Source organism: Balaenoptera musculus, chromosome 9 (assembly GCF_009873245.2).
Source record: "Balaenoptera musculus isolate JJ_BM4_2016_0621 chromosome 9, mBalMus1.pri.v3, whole genome shotgun sequence".
NCBI lineage: Eukaryota > Metazoa > Chordata > Mammalia > Artiodactyla > Balaenopteridae > Balaenoptera > Balaenoptera musculus.
Window position 1 is genome coordinate 37689995 of NC_045793.1, and position 9284 is coordinate 37699278.

The following is a 9284-nucleotide window of genomic DNA, read 5'->3' on the forward strand; positions in this document are numbered from 1 at the left end:
TCAAAAGAAAGCTGGAGTAGCAATACTCATATCAGATAAAATAGACTTTAAAATAAAGAGTGTTACAAGAGACAAGGAAGGACACTACATAATGATCAGGGGATCAATCCAAGAAGAAGATATAACAATTATAACTATATATGCACCCAACATAGGAGCACCACAATACATAAGGCAACTGCTAACAGCTATAAAGAGGAAATCGACAGTAACACAATAATAGTGGGGGACTTTAACACCTCACTTACACCAATGGACAGATCATCCAAACAGAATATTAATAAGGAAACAGAAGCTTTAAAAGACACAATAGACCAGATAGATTTAATTGATATTTATAGGACATTCCATCCTAAAACAGCATATTACATTTTCTTCTCAAGTGCGCACGGAACATTCTCCAGGATAGATCACATCTTGGGTCACAAATCAAGCCTCAGTAAATTTAAGAAAATTGAAATCATATCAAGCATCTTTTCTGACCACAACGCTATGAGATTAGAAATCAATTACAGGGAAAAAAAGGTAAAAAACACAAACACATGGAGGCTAAACAATATGGTACTAAATAACCAAGATATCACTGAAGACATCAAAGAGGAAATCAAAAAATACCTAGAGACAAATGACAATGACAACACGACAATCCAAAACCTATGGGATGCAGCAAAAGCAGTTCTAAGAGGGAAGTTTATAGCTATACAAGCCTACCTCAGGAAACAAGAGAAGTCTCAAATAAACAATCTAACCTTACACCTAAAGGAACTAGAGAAAGAAGAACAAACAAAATCCAAAGTTAGCAGAAGGAAAGAAATCATAAAGATGAGAGCAGAAAAAAGTGAAATAGAAACAAAGAAAATAACAAAGATCAATAAAACGAAAAGCTGGTTCTTTGAGAAGATAAACAAATTGATCAACCATTAGCCAGACTCATCAAGAAAAGGACGGAGAGGACCCTAATCAATAAATTTAGAAAAGAAAAAGGAGAAGTTACAACAGATCCCGCAGAAATACAAAGCATCCTAAGAGATTACTACAAGCAACTGTATGCCAATAAAATGGACAACCTGGAAGAAATGGACAAATTCTTAGAAAGGTATAACCTCCCAAGACTGAACAAGGAAGAAATAGATAATATGAACAGACCAATCACAAGTAATGAAATTGAAACTGTGATTAAATATCTTCCAACAAACAAAAGTCCAGGACCAGATGGCTTCACAGGTGAATTCCATCAAACATTTAGAGAAGAGCTACCACCCATCCTTCTCAAACTCTTCCAAAAAACTGCAGAGGAAGGAACACTTCCAAACTCATTCTATGAGGCCACCATCACCCTGATACCAAAATCAGACAAAGATACTATAAAAAAAGAAAATTACAGACCAATATCACTCATGAATATAGATGCAAAAATCCTCAACAAAATACTAGCAAACAGAATCCAACAACACATTAAAAGGATCATACACCATGACCAAGTGGGATTTATCCCAGGGATGCGAGGATTCTTCAATATACACAAATCAATCAATGTGATACACCACACTAACAAATTGAAGAAGAAAAACCATATGATCATCTCAATAGATGCAGAAAAAGCTTTTGACACAATTCAACACCCATTTATGATAAAAACTCTCCAGAAAGTGGGCATAGAGGGAACCTACCTCAACATAATAAAGGTCATATATGAGAAACCCACAGCAAACATCATTCTCAATGGTGAAAAATTGAAAGCATTTCCTCTAAGATCAGGAACAAGACAAGGATATCCTCTCCTGCCACTATTATTCAACATAGTTTTGGAAGTCCTAGCCACAGCAATCAGAGAAGAAAAAGAAATAAAAGGAATACAAATTGGAAAACAAGAAGTAAAGCTGTCACTGTTTGCAGATGATATGGTACTATACACAGAGAATCCTACAGATGCCACCAGAAAACTACTAGAGCTTATCAATGAATTTCGTAAAGTTGCAGGATACAAAATTAATGCACAGAAATCTCTTGCATTCCTATACACTAATGATGAAAATCTGAAAGAGAAATTAAGGAAACACTCCCATTTACCATTGCAACAAAAAGAATAAAATACCTAGGAATAAACCTCCTTAGGGAGACAAAAGATCTGCATGCAGAAAACTATAAGACACTGATGAAAGAAATTAAAGATGATACCAACAGATGGAGAGATATACCATGTTCTTGCATTGGAAGAATCAATATTGTGAAAATGACTATACTACCCAAAGCAATGTACAGATTCAATGCAATCCCTATCAAATTACCAATGGCATTTTTTACAGAACTAGAACAAAAAATCTTAAAATTTGTATGGAGACACAAAAGACCCCAAATAGCCAAAGCAGTCTTGAGGGAAAAAAACGGAGCTGGAGGAATCAGACTCCCTAACTTCAGACTATACTATAAAGCTACAGTAATCAACAATATGGTACTGGCACAGAAACAGAAACAGAGATCAATGGAACGAGATAGAAAGCCCAGAGATAAACCCACGCACCTATGGTCAACTAATCTATGACAAAGGATGCAAGGATATGCAATGGAGAAAAGACAGTTTCTTCAATAAGTGGTGCTGGGAAAACTGGACAGCTACATGTAAAAGAATGAAATTAGATCACTCTCTAACACCACACACAAAAATAAACTCAAAATGGATATGAGACCTAAATGTAAGACTGGACACTATAAAACTCTCAGAAGAAAACATAGGAAGAACAGTCTTTGACATAAATCACAGCAAAATCTTTTTTGATCCACCTCCTAGAGTAATGGAAATAAAAACAAAAATAAACAAATGGGACCTAATGAAACTTCAAAGCTTTTGCACAGCAAAGGAAACCATAAACAAGATGAAAAGACGACCTCAGAATGGGAGAAAATATTTGCAAACGAATCAATAGACAAAGGATTAATCTCCAAAATATATAAACAGCTCATGCAGCTCAATATTAAAAAAACAAACAACCCAATCCAAAAATGGGCAGAAGACCTAAATTGACATTTCTCCAAAGAAGACATACAGATGGCCAAGAGGCACAGGAAAAGATGCTCACCATCACTAATTATTAGAGAAATGCAAATCAAAACTACAATGAGGTATCACCTCACACCAGTTAGAATGGGCATCATCAGAAAATCTACAAACAACAAATGCTGGAGAGGGTGTGGAGAAAAGGGAACCCTCTTGCACTGTTGGTGGGAATGTAAATTGATACAGCCACTATGGAGAACAGTATGGAGGTTCTTTAAAAAACTAAAAATAGAATTACCATATGACCCAGCAATCCCACTACTAGGCATATACTCAGAGAAAACCGTAATTCAAAAAGACACATGCACCCCAATGTTCATTGCAGCAGTATTTACAATAGCCAGGTCATGGAAGCAACCTAAATGCCCATCAACAGACGAGTGGGTAAAGAAGATGTGGTACATATATACAATGGAGTATTACTCAGCCCTAAAAAGGAACGAAATTGAGTCATTTGTTGAGACATGGATGGATCTAGAGACTGTCATACAGAGTGAAGTCAGAAAGAGAAAGACAAATATCGTATATTAACGCATGTATGTGGAACCTAGAAAAATGGTACAGATGAACCAGTTTGCAGGGCAGAAATTGAGATACAGATGTAGAGAACAAACGTATGGACACCAAGGGGGGAAAGAAGCGGGGTGGGGGGTGATGAATTGGGCGATTGGGATTGACATGTATACACCGATGTGTAAAAAATGGATGACTAATAAGAACCTGCTGTATAAAAAAAAAAAAGTGTGAATAATTTGTTATATTTTACTCACTCATTATAGAAAATATTTCTTGAGCACTCACAGTGAACCAGGCCCTCTGTTACATATAAGGAAGAAAAGACGATCTAGCTCATATTATAGAGATCGTTTTATATTTGTATTCCAAAGTTTATTATTTTAGCTTATAAGATTATACAATTTGATTTACCTTCATTGTCCTAAGAACAGTAAAATAAAATCTTAACTGAAAACTTGTTTGTCGGCTGGTTGGGCCGCCAGGGCCGTGAAGGTAGGACTGCCAGTCGCGGGCGGTGAGTTCCCTGTCTCCAGCTGTCCGCAGTCACAGCATGGCCCCCTGACCGAGGACCCCCGGTCGGCTTGCTTAGAGAAGACGCGGCTCCCCAGCACTTGGGCGGGGGCATCCCTGCGCGCTCCTCCTCTGTCGTTGGAGACCCGCCGCGCTGAGCAGCTGGGAGAAGCAGGCCAGAGCCTTCTAGGGCCTCCGGCCCGGGCACCCGTGGAGGATGGGCTGGCTCTTTCCCTGACCAAGAGCGCCTCCTCCCCCGCGGCGGGGACCCCCGGTGGTCTCCCCAGCCTCCAACAGCAGAAGCAGCGCCTGATCGAGTCCCCCCGTAACTCACACTCCAGTATAGCTGAAATACAGAAAGGTGTGGAATACAGGTTGCCATTCACCGTAAACAACCTGACAATTAGCATTAATATATTGCTTCCTCCACAATTTCCTCAGGAAAAACCAGTGATCAGTGTTTATCCACCAATACGACATCACTTAGTGGATGAACAAGGAGTGTATGTTACCTCTCCATTAGGAAACAATTTTACAATGCGCTCAGATCTTGGGAAAATTATTCGGAGTCTATTGGATGAGTTTTGGAAGAAGCCTCCAGTTTCAGTTCCTGCTTCAACAGCATTCCCATACCGGCACAGTAACCCAGGTGCGATGCCTCCTCATGCTTCTCCGGGTTTTCCATTTCTTCCTCCATGTTCCCCACAAGAAGCTACCAGGACTATCAGTTCTTTATCTGTTGCTGACACTGTTTCTTCTTCAACGACAAGTTATACAACAGCCAAACCCGCTCCGCTGCTCCTTCATTTGGTGTCTTTTCAAATCTGCCATTGCCCGTTCCCACAACAGACACCTCAGCACTGATAAGCCAAAATGCTTTTGGTTACAAGATGCCTGATATCCCTGATGCATTTCCAGAACTCTCAGAACTAAGTGTATCACAACTTACAGATACGAATGAACAAGAGGAGGTATTACTAGAACAGTTTCTGACTTTGCCTCAACTGAAACAAATTATTACTGACAATGATGACTTAGTAAAAAGTACTGAGGAGCAGGCAAGAAAAAATCTCCTTTTGGAGCCCAGCTTGGAAGCCAAAAGGCAAACTGTTTTAGATGAGTATGAATTACTTACACAAATGAAATCAGCTTTTGAAAAGAAGATGCAAAGGCAGCATGAACTTATCGAGAGCTGTAGTGCGAGCGCCCAATAGGCAAGATTGAAAGTAGCTGCACATGAAGCTGAGGAGGAATCTGATAATATTGCGGAAGATTTCTTGGAGGGAAAAACTGATATAGATGATTTTCTCAGTAGCTTCATGGAAAAGAGAACAATTTGCCACTGTAGAAGAGCCAAGGAAGAGAAACTTCAACAAGTGATAGCAATGCACAGCCAATTTCATGCTCCACTATAGATTTTCCTGAAAACATGAACTGCCAAGAGAGGAACGGGACACAAAACTAAGCACATTTATATTTATGATTTGCAAATTGGCATTTCATCACAGTGGCTGAATTCATAGGTAAACTATACAGATTATATACAGAACTGAGACTAATTTTGTACAGATTAGAATGATTTGCTATGATCTTTGCTTTGAGAAATTTTTCTGCACTATTTGCACTAAAAATGTTTATTTATTGTTGATAAATCCTAACATATTTAAGTTCCACTGCTGTTCCTCTCTTACTATTGATTAAATACGTATGCGTGTAATTTTAGCTAGTTTCAATATTTTATAAAATTACTTCATTTAACTTTGTAATTTTAATTTGAAACCGCCTCATTGCTTTATCGAGAATGGTTTATATTTTTTCCTCTCAACCTTTTTTGAAAAATTACCATTTCAACTGTAGAAAAACTCTTATTCTTCCTGTTTCTTTCTGGATGATAAAACTTTCAAAAATAATTTGTTTTTAAATATTCACAGCGTCAGGAAACACCAAACCTGCCAATGTGCCATCTCAAGGAAGTAACTTTTAATACATACAATAAATCAAAAGAATAAACCAGCTGTTTTTACAAACAAAAACAAAACAAAAAAACTTCAATTTATCCAACCATCTATGAATCGTTTCAAATCATTTGAAATTATCACAAGCCAAAGGAAACTATTAGTTTCAGTAACTCACAAGCCTGAATATGTGTGTCAAAATAGTCTCTTACAATAGAATTATTGCCTATTTTTATATTTATGGATTTGAGAGAAAAGAAAAACTTAAAATTGATTAACTGTAATAAATTTACACTAACTGGAGGGTGCATGTGGGGCTTATAGCATGAGGACCTACAGTTACATAGCTGACTGGCAGGGGAGTGAACTAGGGCTGCGGTTCTTAGAAAATGTTTATGAGTTCTTTAGTAAATAAATAACCATTTGTCATTAACATATTCATCGGTACTATTCAAAAACTCTATGGTTTTCCAAATGCTTTTGAAAATAGCTTATTGGACTAAAGGACTTCATTCAAATAAGCTGTTCATTTCCTTTGTTTACATGATTAATATTCATATCAAACACATTTTCCTTAATACAAAGACATAAAAATTCTGACTACAGGTCAGAATTATCATCGATTCCAATGAAGTCTGTTAATGAGGTATTTGTTTTTGTGCAGAGTACTATTCAAACCATTAATGTACATCCCAAGTAGTTCATGGAGGCTTTTTTATTATGCAATCAAGCATATTCATAGGGACGACATGCCCTGGTCTGTTAACCATGTCTCTTTGTTTATTTACTCATTGATTTATGAAGTGCAGTACATTGAAAAGGCCCTCTTAGGAATTATGGGAAATTACTAATGTTCCTCTGCATAGTATTTCTCGTAATACTCCAACAAGAGTTCACAGAGAACTCGATTATGTAAACTAAAGATTAACATTTGTGTCCAAGTGATGACAAAAAGCTTGGTAAATCCAGTCTGAATTTCAATTAATTCAGAGAAAAAGAAACTCACCCACTGTTTGATTGATCATGTAGACCAGTGGTTGGTAATCTTTTGGAGGTTCGAAGACTGCTTTGAGAATTTAGTGAAAGTTATGGATTCTCCCTCCTGAAAATCTGGCCCAGGTGAAGAACTTGTGGTGGAGAAAAAGAAACAGTGATTTTTCACTTATCAACCAGTGATGTTGTATGTTATTGTATGTTATTAGATAGTCTCCTACTGCCAATGCCTTATCATTTTCTGAGCTCTAACGGTTTCTACCAGGATATTTATTAAACAAGTTCTACTAAACCACAAGTTCATAATTATAACTTGAAAATAAGTTCATGCCCCAGAGGTTTGCTTTACTCCTACTCTTACCTAAAAGCCTCCACAATTCAGCATAGAAAGTACAGAAAAGTAAGGTTCCTCATCAGTAAACACTGTATCTTCAATGTCTTCTCTGAACATTCCCTTCTCTTTGCCTTAAATGAAACCAGGTTACCTCCTAACGGCATTGCTTTTTCTGTAATCTTCTCAAGTAGAGGTGATTTTTTTCCCCTCTCACATTGCACATACAAAAGGGTTAGAAGGTAGATTATCCTCCATGCTTTCCATTGCAACGTCAAATCATTTCCCCCTTCCTTCTATGAATTTGAAGCTCATGCCAGCCCGCTATACTAGCTGCTCTACCTCCTCAATGCTATCATATTCTTATCTCCTAGTTACCCCGCTCCTTCTTTGACAGGATTAGATCCTAGATCCTAGACCAGTCTTCCTTATCACTCCGACTTCTGTCATCATTCTTAGTGATGACGACATCCACACAGATGACCCATCATACACCTCAGTCCCTCAGTTCCAGGAACTTTTTCTTCCACAGCATCTCAGCCAGCCATTCCCATAATCTGTTTCAAACATCCCATTTCTAGCTCCCACCTTCTATTTCTTTGAGCTCACTTATTCTATTAACAACCTCCTCCACTGCTACAATTTTCAATCTTGACCCTTCTATCTATTGCTAACATACCCATGTTCTGTCTTCAGCTATCTATTTTGGTAATCATCAAGACTATCACTCCCTTTGTGCTTTCACCTTTGAGTGTTCAATCCTAACAAAACCCTGGTTGAACCTGAATAGCCACTTTTCCTGTATCTTGGTGATGCTAGAGCACATCACTTAAATTCATGAATACATATCTCAAATGGGCATGCAACACATCCTGGAAAGTCTACAGTGTTTCCCTAGTAAGCTCACTTTCCCACTCTCTAAGACAATCATTTCATACCCCTCCCCTCTCAAAAAACCTCCTACACCCCCTTCCCTTTTCATTCTCAGCTGATGACCTTGACTCTTGACTTTTTGAGGAAACAGACATTATTAGATGGGAACACCCTCACATTCTCACCTCCATATGTGAAACCTACCTGTGTCAATACCTGTTTCTCCATCCTTCCTCCTGTTACAGTGGAAGGTGTGTCTCTCTGCCTTCAAAGGCTCATCTTTCTCTTGGACTCCAGTTCCCATCACATCACTCTTTCAAGTTAGACAGGCTGCCCTCTCACAAATCTCACAGACTGGTGAAGACAACTACAGGTTGGTGAATCCTAAATGCCAGAAGAAGCACTGCTCTGTTTAAACCACAATCCAAACCCTACTACACTCCCCAAAGGATCTTGTCTGGCTCTAATTATGGAGCCACTCCAAGACACAATCCATGTGTACCAGCCATGTGGCAAATCTGGAACCCTTGCCTTGATTACTTTGTTTTTCCCCATTCCTGGCTAGGTATCCATTCTGTATAGAAATGGACAAGGGAGCCCAGTGTCTCCTGTGACTTGGGGGCTAAGGCACCAATCTTTCCTCCTTGGAAGGCTACATAAATATTTTGACTAACCTTTACAATTTTTTATTCTCATTTTGTAGGGAGACGATCTGTCCATGTACTTTCTAAAGTCTTTCAATACTTGTTAGACTCAGGAACTTTAGAGTGAGTGAGGAGATTAGAGACTATTCATTTAACTCCCATTTTAAAGCCTCAGCAAAGCAAAGTGACTTGGCTAAAATCACACTTTTGATACTAGTGAACACAGTATTAGAATCATGTTCTCTAAGACAGAAGCTATTTCTACTGTGCTACTTGTGATTGTGAGCTCCTTGGAGTAATAATACCCTAGAAGTATTATTATGTAAGCATCCGACCAAACGAATATGAAATAGATTTATGGATTCACGTAGTGGATTCCATATGGATACCCAAAAGAGGTCCATAAT

At 38.2% G+C, this 9284-nt stretch overlaps 1 pseudogene; it reads left to right on the top strand.

Moving 5' to 3' along the window:
• The first annotated feature begins 4298 nt into the window (after positions 1 to 4298).
• On the top strand, positions 4299 to 5598 carry LOC118900971 (annotated as a pseudogene).
• The last annotated feature ends 3686 nt before the right edge of the window (positions 5599 to 9284 follow it).